The following is a 15,820-nucleotide window of genomic DNA, read 5'->3' on the forward strand; positions in this document are numbered from 1 at the left end:
CATTCGATGCTATCATTGTAAGAAGGAGGGTCACACAAGAAAGGTGTGCCCTGAACGCCTGAAAGATCATGGAGGTAAGGATAATGGTAATGCAACCATTGTTCAAGATGATTTCGAATCATCTGATGTCCTTGTGGTTTCGAGCAGTGACTCTAGGAAGGAGTGGATTATGGATTCAGGTTGCACTTGGCACATGACTCCAAACAAAGACTTGATCGAGGAACTATGTGATCAAGATGGTGGATCAGTACTGCTGGGAAACAATAAAGCTTGCAAAATTGCAGGTGTTGGATATGTGAGATTCAATCTCCATGATGAGTCAATAAGGTTGTTGACTGAAGTCAGATATGTTCCTGATTTGAAGAGAAATCTACTTTCTCTTGGTGAATTCGACAAGAAAGGATATATTTTCCAAGGAGAGAAAAATGTCCTAAGAGTCATGAAGGGGTCGCAGGAAGTCTTGAGAGGCATGATGAAACAAGGCTTGTATACCCTTGAGGCTGAAGTTGTAAGTGGTTCAACAAATGTTGCATCCACAAAACCTTTGTCGAAGACAGAAATCTGACACATGAGATTGGGCCATGTCAGTGAAAGGGGCCTGGTCGAATTAGGAAAACAAAATCTGCTTGGTGGAGACAAAGTCGAGAAGCTGAAATTTTGTGAGCCCTGTGTACTTGGAAAACCTTGCAGAGTGAAGTTCAACAAAGGCAAACATAGAACACATGGATCCCTTGATTACATCCATGCTGATCTTTGGGGGCCTGCAAGGTGTCCATCACATTCAGGAGCAAGGTATTTTTTATCCATAGTAGATAATTATTCCAGAAAATTATGGGTATTCATCCAGAAGACTAAGGATGAAAATTTTGAGAATTTCAAAAGTTGGAAGACTCTGGTTGAAAATCAGACTGGCAGAAAGGTCAAGAGGTTGAGAACCGACAATGGCCTTGAATTTTGCAATGAGGCATTCGACAACTTTTGTGCTGCCTCTGGTATTGCAAGGCACAAAACTACTGCAGGTACTCCACAACAAAATGGTTTGGCTGAAAGGTTTAATCGAAATATTTTGGAGAGAGTCAGATGCATGTTGACTAGTGCTGGACTAAAGAAGGTGTTCTGGGCTGAGGCTATTTCGACAGCAACATATCTGATAAACAGATGTCCTTCGACAGCGTTAGATATGAAGACACCTGAAGAAGTTTGGTCGGGACATCCACCAGATCTCGACAAATTGAGAGTATTTGGCTGCGTAGCCTATGCTCACATTAGGCAAGACAAGGTCGAACCTAGAGCTCTGAAATGCATGTTCATGGAATACCCTGAAGGAGTCAAAGCTTATAGGCTATGGTGCCTAGAGCTAGGTCACAGGAGGTGTATCACCAGTCGAGATGTAGTTTTCAATGAAGCTGAAATGGCTTTTAAGAAAATTGATGATGTTGGTCGAAGTACAGAAACATCTGAGGAAGAGCTGGAACAGGTAGAGATTCCTGTTGAGGTGGAGCATGTTGATGCTGAATTGCATACCCCTGATGAAGTCGAAGAAGAAGCAGAAGATGCTGAGGAAGTTAAGGAAACTGACGATGACTACCTATTGTCGAGAGATAGGTCGAGAAGAGTCATCAAGGCACCTCAGAGATTTGGGTATGCAGATCTTATAGCTTATGCCTTAATCTCTGCAAGTGAGGTTCTAGACGAAGAACCTAGAGACTACAAGGAAGTTATGAGGAGTCGAAATAAGACTGAATGGCTGAAGCCATGGATGATGAGATGAAATCTCTTCATGATAATCATACTTGGGAACTGATCAGGAAACCTGCTGGGGCAAGGTTAGTCAGTTGTAAATGGATTTTCAAATTTAAGGAAGGAATTGAAAGAGTGACGTCGAAAAGATACAAGACAAGGTTAGTTGCAAGGGGTTTCACTCAGAAAGAAGGTGTCGAAGTTATGCTTATCTCAAGAGGCATATCTACGAAAGATTCTCGAAAAGTTTGGTATGTCGAATTCGAAGCCAGTTGTGACTCCAACAAATCCTCAATTCAAGTTGAGTATTGATCAGTGTTCCAGTACTGATGTTGAAAGAGCCTATTGAAGGATAGAAAAACACTTAGAAAGGGGGGGTTTGAATAAGTGTAGTCTTAAAAACTTGAACGATAAAAATAAATTGCACAGTTATTTTTATCCTGGTTCGTTGTTAACTAAACTACTCCAGTCCACCCCCGCGGAGTGATTTACCTCACCTAAGGATTTAATCCACTAATCGTAACAGATTACAATGGTTTTCCACTTAGCCCACGACTAAGTCTTCTAGAGTATCCTGATCACAACCTGATCACTCCAGGAACAAATGCTTAGACACAAGCTAAGACTTTCTTAGAGTATCCTGACCACCACGTGATCACTCTAAATACAACTGCTTAGACACAAGCTAAGACTTCCTAGAGTATCCTGATCAACACTTGATCACTTTAGTTACTTACAAATTAATGTAATCAATTCTAAGAGTATTACAAATGCTTCTGAAAAGCTATAATCACAACAGTGATATTTCTCTTAAAGTTTAAGCTTAATCTCACTAATATATTACAACAGCAATGTAGTGAGCTTTGATGAAGATGAAGTTTCTGAGCTTTGAGTTTGAACAGCGTTTCAGCAAGTTAATTGTTAGCAAATCGTCAACCTTGCTTCTCATCAGAACTTCATATATATAGGCGTTTGAGAAGATGACCGTTGGGCGCATTTAATGCTTTGCGTATTCCGTACAGCATTGCATTTAATGTTTCACGCTTTTGTCAACTACCTCGAGCCTTGTTCACGCTGTGTCTAATGACGTTGCCTTTAATAGCTTCCAACGTTCCTTTTGTCAGTCAGCGTAGCCTGCCACCTGTACTTTCTTCTGATATGATGTTTGTGAATAAAATATTTGAATATCATCAGAGTCAAACAGCTTGGTGCATAGCATCTTCTTGTCTTCTGACCTTGAAGTGCTTCTGAGCGTGATACCATCAGAACTTCAGTGCTACTGCTTCTGATCTCAAGTTCTTCTGATGCTTCCATAGACCCATGTTCTGATTCTGCCTTGACCATCTTCTGATGTCTTGCCAGACCATGTTCTGATGTTGCATGCTGAACCTTCTGAGACAAAGCTTCTGAGCGCTGATTTGTGCATACTCTTTATATATTTCCTGAAATGGAAATTGCAATGTATTAGAGTACCACAATATCTCACACAAAATTCATATCCTTGTTATCATCAAAACTAAGAATATTGATCAGAACAAATCTTGTTCTAACAATCTCCCCCTTTTTGATGATGACAAAAACATATATAAATGATATGAATTTGCGATCAGAAAGAGCAGACGGCTAAAGACAAATTACTCAGCTATAGCATAAGCATGTGAATATGTCTCCCCCTGAGATTAACAATCTCCCCCTGAGATGAATAATCTCCCCCTGAAATAAATACTCGAAGAACTTTAATAATAAAAGACTTCCCTGATTATTTCGGTAGAGACGATCACATAAGCTTCTGTCTTCTGATAATTCATAGTTTCTGACTTCTGCTTCCATTGGACAGCTTCAGAACTTGAATTTCTTTAGATCCCTAGAACACTCACAGCTTCTGATTCCTGCTTCCATTTAGGACAGCTTCAGAACTTGAGTTTTCTGGATCTTTAGAACATTCACAGCTTCTGATTTCTGCTTCCCTCGGATAGCTTCAGAACTTTGAATTTCTTCTTACATCACTTCATGCTAAATTGTATCAGAACATTGTTGAATGTACCAGGGCATCATCAGAGCATCTCTACATCCTGAAATGTTACAGAACAAAACTAAACGACAAAAGTCAGCATGAATGAGTTAGAACATAAAATGTGTATCAGAACACAAAATATGTATCAGAGCCATATAAGCCATATAGAATATATCAGATCCAATAGACAATGTATCAGAGCAAATAGACAATGATTTGGATCATATTCTATTATCAGAATTTCTGATCATTCTTCCTTCTTGCTTCTGATTCTGAAGCTTCCTAGCACTCAGCTTGCTTCAAGAATCCAAGAGCTATTTCTGATCATTCTTCCTTCTTGCTTCTGATTCTGAAGCTTCCTAGCACTCAGCTTGCTTCAAGAATCCAAGAGCTTGATTCATTTTGTTGCTTCTTATGTTGATCTTGAATCTTTGATTCCTGCAACAACACAACTTAAAAACATAGAACTTTGCAAGTTCTGTTAGTAAATGTGGAGCCTTTTTACTCGGTAACTGATAATATTAATCAGATCATTTATCATATATTTTCTCCCCCTTTTTGTCATAACATCAAAAAGCATAAAAGATTCAGATGTAAAGCAAGAGACAAAAGGAAAGTAACATAAATAACTTTTCATTGATTTCAACAAGAAGGATTACAAAAGGTGTATGCAGAAAGCAGATGCAACAAGGAAAGAAAACTACAAAGACTTAAAGCCTAAGACTCTATCCTACGCAAAGACTGCGCAAACAACTCAAGAACCCTCTGGTCTTCAGTTTGTTCAGCCATGAAAGCTTGAAAACTCTTCATGCCTGTCCAGACTAGAACCTCCACTGTAGGAGAGATCCAAGAGACCAAAGAGGAAGTGAGGGACAGTTCATAGACAAGGAGCTAATGTTGCAAACGGGCTCCAGTGACTCAAGAAGGTCTTCTTCCTTTGGATAAATGTTGATAACAGCATTGAAGAAGAGATCTGTCTTGAAAGAGACTTGGAGAGCCATCCCAAGATATGCTTCACATCCTGTAACTGATTAACCCTTCCATCCGTTCTCATTGAGTTGAAAGGATTCATGATGAACGCTAGGTTGAAGATGAATGAACTAGGGTTTATGCCAAAGAAAAACTTTGTTGGACAAGAGAGAAAAAGAAAGAGAAAGAGAGCCAAGACTTATTGGAAAAAAATGCAACGAAATGAAGGAATAAATAGAGGGAAAAAGAAGAGGGAAACGTTCGAGGAATGTAAAAAAGAAAAGAAGGACAATAAAAGAAATGATGAATGGCATTTAATGTAACATGACGTGAGGAGAGATAATAATGACAAAAGACGAGATTTGCACAGTTACCTAAGTAGACGTCCCCTCAACTGCACGCACGCTTGTCCGGAAATAGTGAACACGTGTTTACCATCTGGATAGCCAGTTACAGCTGTTTTGCTTTCAAAGAGATTCTGAATCAACTTAGACAATGAAACGTTAGTAATAATTGAATCACAATTTCTAATTGATTTCAATCAGAACTTCTTAAAAAAAAATCCAATTTCATTTCAGAAGATACTCATACATAAGATCTTCTCATCTTCTCATTCTGGGCATAAATCCATATTGATATTCTTCAGAATGAACTTAAACCTATCTTCAGCAAGGGGTTTTGTAAAGATATCAGCCCATTGATGGTCTGTATCCACAAAGTTTAAAGATATAACACCCTTCTGAACATAGTCCCTTATGAAATGATGTTTAATCTCAATATGTTTAGCTTTTGAATGTAAAATAGGATTCTTAGATAAACATATAGCAGAAGTATTATCACAGAAAATAATAATGTTACTCTCATTTATCTGATAATCTTCCAGCTGACTTCTCATCCAGAGCATTTGTGTGCTACAACCAGCAGCAGCAACATATTCTGCTTCTGTTGTTGAGAGGGCAATAGTAGCTTGCTTCTTGCTGTACCATGAGATCAGATGACTTCCAAGAAATTGACAACTTCCAGAAGTGCTCTTTCTTTCTATTCTATCTCCAGCATAGTCAGCATCACAGAATCCTACTAAGTTGTAGTCTTTAGATCTTCTGTAAACTAAACCAACATTAGTAGTACCTTTCAGATACATTAGAATTCTTTTAACCGCTGTTAAATGAGATTCTCTTGGATCTGATTGGAATCGAGCACACAAACAAACACTAAAGAGAATGTCAGGTCTAGAAGCAGTTAGATATAGAAGAGATCCAATCATACCTCTGTACAACTTCTGATCTACCTTCTTACTTACCTCATCCTTACCCAGTACACATGTTGGATGCATAGGAGTTTTGGCTTCTTTGCTTTCAGAAAGATTAAACTTCTTCAGAAGTTCTTTCACATACTTCGTTTGATGAACATAGGTTCCATCGGAAGTTTGGTTGATTTGAATCCCAAGGAAATACTTGAGTTCTCCCATCATGCTCATTTCAAATTCAGCCTGCATAGACTCAGCAAACTCCTTTCCAAGTGTAGCATTAGATGTTCCAAAGATAATATCATCAACATATATTTGACAAATTAAAATATCCTTTTTAAATGTTTTACAAAAGAGAGTAGTGTCCACTTTTCCTCTAGTGAAATCATTTTCCAGAAGGAAAGAACTCAAACGTTCATACCAAGCTCTGGGAGCTTGTTTCAATTCGTATAATGATTTCTTTAATTTGAAAACATGATTTGGAGACATGGAGTCTTCAAAACCAGGAGGTTGGTGAACATAAACTTCTTCATCTATATAACCATTTAAGAAGGCACTCTTGACATCCATCTGATAAAGAGTGATGTTGTGTTGAGTGGCAAAAGAAATTAATAGACGAATAGATTCTAACCTGGCCACTGGTGCAAAGGTTTCTGTATAATCAATCCCTTCTTGCTGACTATAACCCTGAGCAACCAGTCTGGCTTTGTTTCTTACCACTTCACCTTTCTCACTTAGCTTGTTTCTGAAAACCCACTTAGTACCGATGATGTTAAATCTTTTTGGTCTAGGAACCAAGTCCCATACATCATTCCTTGTAAACTGATTTAGTTCTTCTTGCATGGCAATTATCCAGTCTGGATCTTCTAGAGCTTGATCAACAGAAGTTGGCTCGATCAAAGAAACAAGACCTAATTGACATTCTGCATTGTTCTTAAGGAATGCCCTTGTTCTGATGGGATCATCTTTCTTTCCAAGGATCACATCTTCTGAATGAGCTGAGGCAAGTCTAGGTGATCTTCTGATAGTTGGTTCTTCAGAAATCCTAAGATTCTCTAAAGATGCAGCAACTTGATCTTCTGATCCATTGCTTCTGAGACTGCCAGCTTCTGCAGCTTTGCTTCTTGATTCTTCAACTTCTAATCTATCAATATCAAAATCTGCAAAATTCTCAAACTGCTTTGGTTTTTCAAGACCAAGCTTATCATCAAACCTGATATTGATTGATTCTTCTACAATTAATGTTTCAGTATTGTATACTCTGTAGCCTTTAGAGCGTTCAGAATATCCAAGAAGGAAACATTTTTGTGCTTTGGAATCAAACTTACCAAGATGATCTTTAGTATTCAGAATAAAACATACACATCCAAAAGGATGGAAATATGAAATGTTGGGCTTTCTGTTCTTCCACAATTCATAAGGAGTCTTATTTAGAATAGGTCTGATAGAGATTCTATTCTGAATATAGCATGCAGTGTTAATTGCTTCTGCCCAAAAATGCTTTGCCATATTGGTTTCATTGATCATGGTTCTGGCCATTTCTTGTAGAGTCCTATTCTTTCGCTCTACAACTCCATTTTGCTGTGGAGTTCTGGGGCAAGAGAAATCATGGGCAATACCATTTTCTTTGAAGAACTCCTCAAAGAATCTGTTCTCAAATTCGCCACCATGATCACTTCTGACCTTTATGATTTTACACTCTTTCTCAGATTGAATCTGAGTGCAGAATTCAAAGAACACTGAATGAGACTCATCCTTGTGTTTCAAGAACTTTACCCACGTCCAGCGGCTATAATCATCAACGATGACTAATCCATATTTCTTCCCTCTGACAGATGCTGTTTTGACTGGGCCAAACAGATCAATGTGTAAGAGTTCTAACGGCCTTGAGGAAGAAACAACATTCTTAGACTTGAATGCAGGTCTGGAGAACTTGCCCTTCTGACATGCTTCACAAAGAGCATCTGATTTGAATTTCAGATTGGGGAGTCCTCTGACCAGATTTAGTTTGTTAATCTGAGAAATCTTTCTGAAACTAGCATGTCCTAATCTTCTGTGCCAGACCCATTGCTCTTCAGAAACAGACATAAGACAAGTCACCTTCTGATTCTTAAGATCCTGAAGATCTGTCTTATAAATGTTGTTCTTTCTCTTGCCTGTAAATAGGATTGAGCCATCCTTCTGACTTACAGCCTTGCAAGACTTTTGATTAAAGATTATGTCATAACCATTGTCACTTAATTGACTTATGGACAATAAGTTATGAGCTAATCCATCTACTAGAAGAACATTAGAAATAGAAGGAGAGTTACCAGACTTTATAGTTCCTGAGCCAATAATTTTGCCCTTCTGATCTCCTCCGAATTTCACTTCTCCAGCAGATTTAAGCACCAGGTCTTGGAACATAGACCTTCTTCCTATCATGTGTCGCGAGCATCCAGAGTCCAGGTACCATGACATGTTGTGCTTTTCCTTCTTTGCAGCCAAGGATATCTGCAATAGGAATAATCTTTTCCTTAGGTACCCACATCCTCTTGGGTCCTTTCTTGTTAGTTCTCCTCAAGTTCTGATTGAACTTGGGTTTAGCAAAATATTTAGCAGGAGGAACAGTATGATACTTCTTATTATGAGTTCCATGATATTTCTTAGGTTGTGTCACATGCTTCTTGGTGTGTGTTATGTGAAAACTTTGTGCATGTGATGTGTGCTTAATATCATGGGAGTGGCCAAATTTAAATTGGTTATACAGAGGCTTGTATGATATTTTCATATCATCCACAAATTCAAGCTTGTATGGGATTTCACCCTCATAACCAATGCCAACTCTCTTGTTCCCAGACACAGCATATATCATAGAAGCTAGCTGACTTCTGCCAATACTTCTAGATAAGAACTTCCTGAAACTTAAATCATATTCTTTCAGAATATGATTCAGACTGGGAGTGGATTTTTCTGAATCAGAAGGAGATCCAACATTATTGGATAATTTTAAAACTTTTTCTTTTAATTCAGAATTTTCCAACTCAAGCTTCTTAGTTTCAAATTCAAATTGCTTTTTCAGCTTTTTGTATTTGATACTAAGATGAGCTTTTAATTCAAGAAGCTCTGTTAGACTGGAAACTAACTCTTCTCTAGATAGTTCAGAAAATACCTCTTAAGAATCTGATTCTGATGTAGATTCTGATCCATCATCTTCTGTCGCCATCAGCGCAAAGTTTGCCTGTTCTCCTTCAGAGTCTGATCCTGATTCTGATTCAGAATCATCCCATGTTGCCATAAGACCTTTCTTCTTATGAAACTTCTTCTTGGGATTCTCCTTCTGAAGTTTCGGACACTCATTCTTGTAATGTCCAGGCTCATTGCACTCATAGCAGACAGCCTTCTTCTTGTCAGATCTTCTGTCACCAGAAGATTCTCCTCGTTAAAATTTCTTTGAACTTCTGAAGCCTCTGAACTTCCTTTGCTTGCTCTTCTAGAGTTGGTTTACCCTTTTGGAGATCATGGACAGTTCATCTTCTTCTTCAGATTCTGATTCTTCAGGATATTCTTCTCTAGCCTGAAAAGCGTTAGTGCATTTTTTAACATTAGATTTTAAAGCAATAGACTTACCTTTCTTCTGAGGTTCATTAGCGTCAAGTTCAATCTCATGACTCCTCAGGGCACTGATCAGCTCTTCCAAAGAAACTTCATTCAGATTCTTCGCAATCTTGAATGCAGTCACCATTGGGCCCCATCTTCTGGGTAAGCTTCTGATAATCTTCTTTACATGATCAGCCTTGGTGTAGCCTTTATCCAGAACTCTCAATCCAGCAGTTAGAGTTTGAAATCTTGAGAACATCTTCTCAATGTCTTCATCATCCTCCATCTTGAAGGCTTCATATTTCTGGATTAGAGCAAGAGCTTTAGTCTCCTTGACTTGAGCATTTCCCTCATGGGTCATTTTCAATGACTCATATATATCATGGGTCGTTTCCCTGTTAGATATCTTCTCATACTCAGCATGAGAGATATCATTCAGCAAAACAGTCCTGCATTTGTGATGATTTTTGAATTCTTTCTTTTGATCATCAGTAATTTCGCTTCTTATGAGCCTTACACCAGTAGCTTTAACAGGATGTTTGTAACCATCCAACAGAAGATCCCATAGATCAGCATCCATACCAAGAAAGTAACTTTCCAGTTTATCTTTCCAATATTCAAAGTTTTCACCATCGAATACTGGTGGTCTAGTATAACCATTGTTACCGTTGTATTGCTCAGCAGAGCCAGATGTAGATGCAGTTGGATTTGTTTGAACTTCACCAGCCATGTTTTACTGAAGCGTTTTTCTCTTCCTGAATCTTTTCTAAACACGGTTAAGTGCTTGCACCTTAGAACCGGCGCTCTGATGCCAATTGAAGGATAGAAAAACACTTAGAAAGGGGGGGGGGGGTTGAATAAGTGTAGTCTTAAAAACTTGAACGATAAAAATAAATTGCACAGTTATTTTTATCCTGGTTCGTTGTTAACTAAACTACTCCAGTCCACCCCCGCGGAGTGATTTACCTCACCTGAGGATTTAATCCACTAATCGTAACAAATTACAATGGTTTTCCACTTAGCCCACGACTAAGTCTTCTAGAGTATCCTGATCACAACCTGATCACTCCAGGAACAAATGCTTAGACACAAGCTAAGACTTTCTTAGAGTATCCTGACCACCACGTGATCACTCTAAATACAACTGCTTAGACACAAGCTAAGACTTCCTAGAGTATCCTGATCAACACTTGATCACTCTAGTTACTTACAAATTAATGTAATCAATTCTAAGAGTATTACAAATGCTTCTGAAAAGCTATAATCACAACAGTGATATTTCTCTTAAAGTTTAAGCTTAATCTCACTAATATATTACAACAGCAATGTAGTGAGCTTTGATGAAGATGAAGTTTCTGAGCTTTGAGTTTGAACAGCGTTTCAGCAAGTTAATTGTTAGCAAATCGTCAACCTTGCTTCTCATCAGAACTTCATATATATAGGCGTTTGAGAAGATGACCGTTGGGCGCATTTAATGCTTTGCGTATTCCGTACAGCATTGCATTTAATGTTTCACGCTTTTGTCAACTACCTCGAGCCTTGTTCACGCTGTGTCTACTGACGTTGCCTTTAATAGCTTCCAACGTTCCTTTTGTCAGTCAGCGTAGCCTGCCACCTGTACTTTCTTCTGATATGATGTTTGTGAATAAAATATTTGAATATCATCAGAGTCAAACAGCTTGGTGCATAGCATCTTCTTGTCTTCTGACCTTGAAGTGCTTCTGAGCGTGATACCATCAGAACTTCAGTGCTACTGCTTCTGATCTCAAGTTCTTCTGATGCTTCCATAGACCCATGTTCTGATTCTGCCTTGACCATCTTCTGATGTCTTGCCAGACCATGTTCTGATGTTGCATGCTGAACCTTCTGAGACAAAGCTTCTGAGCGCTGATTTGTGCATACTCTTTATATATTTCCTGAAATGGAAATTGCAATGTATTAGAGTACCACATTATCTCACACAAAATTCATATCCTTGTTATCATCAAAACTAAGAATATTGATCAGAACAAATCTTGTTCTAACACCTATATGAATAGAATCCCATATGCTAATATAGTTGGTTCTTTGATGTATGCTATGGTTTGTACTAGACCCGATATAGCATATGCAGTACGTCTTGTAAGCAGGTACATGGCGAATCTTGGAAAGGCTCACTGGCAAGCATTGAAGTGGATTTTAAGGTACATAAATGGGTCTCTGAACAGGGTCCTAATTTATGGTGGAGCCTTGGGTGAATATAGTAAAGCAGCAATCGAAGGATATGTCGACTCTGATTATGCAGGTTGTATGGATTCTAGAAAATCTATTTCTGGATATGTTTTCACTATGTTTGGCACAGCAATTAGTTGGAAAGCAACACTTCAGAAGGTTGTTGCTCTATCAACCACTGAAGCAGAATATATTGCTCTCACTGAAGTTGTGAAAGAAGCATTGTGGCTTGAAGGTTTTGCAAAGGAGCTGAAACTTCAAGGTCAAGGGATCACTGTTAAATGTGATAGTCAAAGTGCAATACACCTGTCGAAGAATTCAGCCTATCATGAGCGAACTAAGCACATTGATGTGCGGCTGCATTTCGTCAGAGGAGTAATCGAGCGTGGAGAAGTCCAAGTGCTGAAGGTTTCGACTGAAGACAATGCTGCTGATATGATCACCAAGGCATTGTCGAGTTGCAAGTTTTTCCACTGTATGCAGTTGATAAAGCTGCATGAAGAAAGCTAGTTTGTTCCCTCGACGTTGTAGAGTTGGGTCCAAGGTGGAGATTTGTGAGATATTGGATCGAACTCTAGTATGGTCGAAGGGTAGCTTCTTGGTTTGACAGTTCGACAAAGTTAAGCATGAAGTCGAAGGTTGTTCACATGCTGGTGTCGAAGTGTGCATGCTGTAGTCAAAGATGGGTCTAGCATGCAGATGTTGAAGATGCTAGGGTTGTTAGCATGTTAAATTAGGTTTTAGTGTTTAACCCCTAATTTGTTAAGTTAGCTTGTGTAATGGGCCTTGCTGAAAAAGCCCATTAGTTAGTATGTTAGGTTTTATTATAAATAACATACTAGTCTCTCATCATTGCTAAGCTGCAAATCCTAATTTAGGGTGAGAGAGGTTATTTGTTATTCTTGTAAACTTGTAATCTTGTTTTAAGAGAAAGTAAAAGAATAGCAGTTATAACCAACTCTTGTGTTCTTCTTATCTTCCCTAATTCCTATTATACTTTGTTCTTGACATCGTTTTTCACAACATATGTCCAAATTCATTTGGGTAATACAAAGATATTCAATACCTCCAATATAATTCATGTAAATTATCTATGACGCAAATATTTGCCAAGACATAGAGAGAACACAAAAAAGAAATATAAAGGATTAAAGTTCATTCAAATTTCGGCTCTATCAATATATGAGCTTACTTTCGTGTACCTTTAAGATGGACTAACAAATGTCATCCATACACTATACTTGTAAAAAGAAAAGAATATTATAATTAAGATTTATATGAGAAATCTAAGCACTATTATAACAACTTTGAAATATGTAGCAACTTTAGACTATTGATATATTCTTTAATAGATTGCAATGTTTTAATTCTCTTGTTAAAATATCAATATTTTTAGAAATAATATGAATAAAGAAATTGTATCAGCAAGACTTTGTTTAATATGAGGTATTACAATTGAGTACATAAATTAAACACTGATCATCCTAATTTTGGAGTATTAAGAACTATATCTAATCTGTGTAATGATTGGCAATATATTCAAAACCAATATGATAGTATATCCCATGATTAATACTTTTAATCATACACACGCATATGAACATATTACCATATAATTATCAAAATTATACAAAATCATATCTTCAAAATTATATCATCATATAATTATGTTGTTTTACTATCCTTCAGGGATGTTTGATAAGATATTCAGTAACTATATAAATAATTTGTTGGGATGCGTTAAAATTATTTGTGTTATTCTTCTGGAATGACAATCTTTTTATGAGCATATTACAAATTATAAATTTTTAGATCGATATAACAACAAAAATTTATGAAATCCTTCAGGGATATTTTAATATTACTCTTGCAATATTTTTGAGATGCATGAAGATCATAATTGCTATTATCCTGAGAGCTTCGTTTTACTTAAAAAATTACAATATTTGCAATCCTTCGTAGATGCATACCATTAAATTGTGAAAGAAAATTGGATCATTTTTATGAAATTTTATTTCTAAAAAATGTAGGTTACAAATATTTACATCATCAATAAAAGAAAAATCAAATTTCTTTGTGAAATCCTTCTGGGATACTTCACTATTATTGATTCAATCATTTTAGAACTCGATAATATAATTGAAGCAATTATTTTGTTAATTTTTAACATAATTGATACAATCCTTCTAGGATTCAATAATATTATAGATGCGGCCTTTTAAAGGTGATTGTACGTTGAATTCTTTTGGAATTCATCAATTATTGATAAACACAATAATCGATTAAACTCAATCTTTTAACAATAATTTGGAGATAGTTCAATATTAATCTGTAGTTCTACAAATATCACATCACAAACTATTTTCATAAACAGCGGTCAAGAAAAATTATTCTTTGTGCAATCCTTCAGGGATGCTTGAATTTTAAATTAACAATTTTATGTGTTAAAATTCAATTTCGGGCAAACATATAGAAATGCTTTGATGTTAAATTCCTCTGGAATTTAACAAGAATGATCAAAGAAATCTAATATTATTGTACAATATAAATCAAATTCTCTACAAAATATATAAAAAGGCGGGGTCTAGGATGAACCACCAACTAAATGGTTCATGGTGGACCATGATTCTTAGCCATTAGATTACATGGTTATTATGAAATTTATGATGTGTTGCCTACACCATATCTTTTATCTTTTCAATTGTCTTTTTCAATTAAGTCCACAATTACACTGCAGTTTCTCCCTCTTATATATCTTTCTTTCTGGTTCCATTTCTACTTTACACCATTTCTCATTCATTAAGTTTGAATTACAAGATTTATTTAGAATGAGAATTGTTATATGAAAAATAGAAGTCACGAGATAGAAATTGGCAGTATTATAACTCAATCAATGGAAATTGGCAGTATTATAACTCAATCAATGAAAATTGAATTGAACCCAAAAAAAATTGTTTGAAAGTTAGAAGTTTTCGTTGCACGTCAGGGATGCCGAGTAATACAGTGGAGGAGTGAATGAATAAGACTTTTTACAATAATGCAGCAAGGAATTAATTAGCAATGGTTAAATGATTATGAATTATTTGTATATAAAATTATATAGTATTTTAGATAATATACTTGTATATGAAATGCAGTATGATTTTTTTTTGGACAATTCAATTTACTGTTGTTGAAAAACAGTGACTGATTTAAGCTTTTAGAGAATTGTGATAGATAGACAAAGAAAAGAATAAGAATAACGGCACTGCGGCAACAATAATTAGGGTTGGAGAAAAAGAGAAAAAAATATATGATACAAAGGTCCTATCATAATCTAATAAATTTATTTGATCCAACGATAGTTAATAGTGGTACATGGGTGAGGGATTTACTTGGACCCTCACCCTAGAAGCAACCATATAAAAAATAAACATATTTAAATGAAGAAAAAAAAATAACAAAATCATGAATTATATTATATTGGTTATAATATATTAAGATTAGAAAAATAACATAGAACCTGGCTATATCATCATTCGCGTTGTAGAGTATCGTCTTAATAACGTGTTATGAAAGAATGTAGAGTATGTGAAATGAAAGAAATAATATTAAAACATAATAATTTGATTCAAATATATGGAGTGATTGATTTTGAATGACAAATTGATATTTGACCTAATAAAGTGCAAATTTGATTTGTTCGGGTCCAAAAAAAAATATAAACCAGTTTAATTGGTTTGAATTAAATATTTTAAGTATGAGAATTTAACTTGTCACTCTCATTTTATACCTGTCACCCTCTCAAATAGGGCATTTTTACTAAATTATTTTTGTAAAATATTGGTTTTTTTGAAATTTTCGGTACCGTACCGAAAATTTCATATAAATATCAGAAATTTTGTTGATTTTACCAATTTTACCGTGTCTGATGCTATATACCGAAAAATTAAAATTTATGGTACCAAATTTTTCAAATTTACGATATGTGGAGAAGTTAAAATTGATATCGGAAATTCGAAATTTCCGGTACATGAAAAATTAAAACCATCATGAAAATAGTGTATAAGAGTGCACGTCAC

This window comes from Vicia villosa, unplaced genomic scaffold, assembly GCF_029867415.1.
Source record: "Vicia villosa cultivar HV-30 ecotype Madison, WI unplaced genomic scaffold, Vvil1.0 ctg.001287F_1_1, whole genome shotgun sequence".
NCBI classification, from domain to species: Eukaryota; Viridiplantae; Streptophyta; class Magnoliopsida; order Fabales; family Fabaceae; genus Vicia; species Vicia villosa.